The 1,961-nt window shown below is 47.9% G+C and overlaps 1 non-coding gene across 1 annotated transcript; it reads right to left on the reverse strand.

The window, feature by feature from the left end:
• Nucleotides 1-1,344: 1,344 nt before the first annotated feature.
• Nucleotides 1,345-1,419, reverse strand: Trnat-ugu (transfer RNA threonine (anticodon UGU)). The gene has a single exon. It is a non-coding gene; the product is annotated as a tRNA-Thr (tRNA).
• Nucleotides 1,420-1,961: the final 542 nt, after the last annotated feature.

A 1,961-nucleotide genomic window follows, 5' to 3' on the forward strand; every position in this document is an offset into this window, starting at 1 on the left:
AAGGCTGTTCCCAGAAATCTCTCATCGCGCCGTAAAAATAAGGGCAGTAGAGTTTGCAAGAGTTTTTTTAAAATTTCCTGTTCAGCTGTGCTACTCAGATCGTGTTTGCACCGCCATGTGCAAGCAATGGCTGACTCTCGGTGCCAATGTCGGCTGGAGAAAGGCCCGCTGTCAAAATGTCACGGCAGGTTATTGAACCCTGTGCGGCCACATAACCGCTCTCACGATAGTCATCGCGTTCCATGCAGCCTGCGCCGCGCACGAAGCGCTCAACACGAGCTTCAGGTTCGTTGCTAGGCACTTGTTAATTCATGGGCTGGTGTAACGTACGTCACAGGAGGGTTCACAAAAGGCCATCAGCAGCAGCGGAAGCTTCAGGGAGATTAGTTCCTGTAATAGTAACGTGTGTCGTTTATACGTCAGTAGAAAAAAACCATAACTATTTTTAACAACACTGTACACTGTTCAGTTTTTCAAACTGCGTATATTCATTTCATACATTTTTTGTACAAATATTTCGTTGCCGAGACGGTCACATGCCAGTGTGATGAATATTCCTTTCCCAAGAAGCCTAACGTTCTAGTAAAGGAACAGGCAGGATTAGGCAACTGGTAACTAATTTGATTCAAGACTTATGTTCTGCCGCAATTAATTCTGCGGTGTGGACTATAGGGTAGCCACGGAGAAAAACAACTTTTTTCTTGTTGTATTTCGCACCTTTATTAAAAGACATTTTTATACGTTTCGCCGTACACGCAGGACAAAAAAAATAGAAAAAAAAGAAGAGGAGGCACACGGCACACGGCTTTTCCTGAGTTTGAGTTTGAGATACCGAACAGACTGCTTCTATGAAGGATGGCGTGCTGCTGGTAAAGTTATATTACAAGACCAGTGTGTGTGTGCCAGCAGCTATGCAGAAGTTCCACAGAGTCAAGGGTATGAAAAAAGTGGTTGGTCCGATGTGTAATACGGGTCTGGCGAAAATGATTACAATATTCAGAACACGTGTTGTTTTGAAGCGCAACGTGGCAGCAGGAAACAAGCAGTAAAAAAAATGGCTCTGAGCACTATGGGACTCAACCGCTGTGGTCATTAGTCCCCTAGAACTTAGAACTAATTAAACCTAACTAACCTAAGGACATCACACACATCCATGCCCGAGGCAGGATTCGAACCTGCGACCGTAGCAGTCGCACGGTTCCGGACTGCGCGCCTAGAACCGCGAGACCACCGCGGCCGGCAAACAAGCAGTAGATCCGACGTCTGTGAAATGTTCACATGAAATAAAAACCCCTAGCTGCTTATAGGCATTGATATAAGTTAACGGGGGCAGTTGAAACTGTGTGCCGCGACCGGGACTCGAACCCGGGGTCTCCTGCTTACATGGCAGACGCTCTGTCCATCTGAGCCACCGAGGGCACAGAGGATAGTGCGACAGCAGAGACCTGTCTCTGGCACGTCTCCCGTGAGGCCCACATTCGCAACTTATTGTCTCGCACTATATTCATAGGTCCCCTGCCCATCCTACTCATTACTCGTGGCTTTACTGCCGATTCCCGTAAGAGTTCAGGCACTGTTCGTGCATCCGCACAGAAGAAGATGGTCAAATGGCCCACTGTAATTTCAATCTAACGAGCTGTATGGTCACCGAGATACCATCTTCGTATATAAATGTTCAAATGTGTGTGAATTCCTATGGGACCAAACTGCTAAGGTCATCGGTCCCTACACTTACACACATCTGAGACTAAATTAAACTAACATATCCTAAGAACAACACACACACCATGCCTGAGGGAGGACTCGAACCTCCGGCTGGAGGGGCCGCGCAGTCCGTGACAGGACGCCTCAAACCACGCGGCCACCCCGCGCGGCTGACGTCTGTCAAATACGTGACTACGGAGTTCGAGGTGTGGGGTGCAAATTTGCAGTACACGGGAAAGTGCGTGACCGTTAGATAT

This window comes from Schistocerca gregaria, chromosome 8 (assembly GCF_023897955.1).
Source record: "Schistocerca gregaria isolate iqSchGreg1 chromosome 8, iqSchGreg1.2, whole genome shotgun sequence".
Lineage (NCBI taxonomy): Eukaryota > Metazoa > Arthropoda > Insecta > Orthoptera > Acrididae > Schistocerca > Schistocerca gregaria.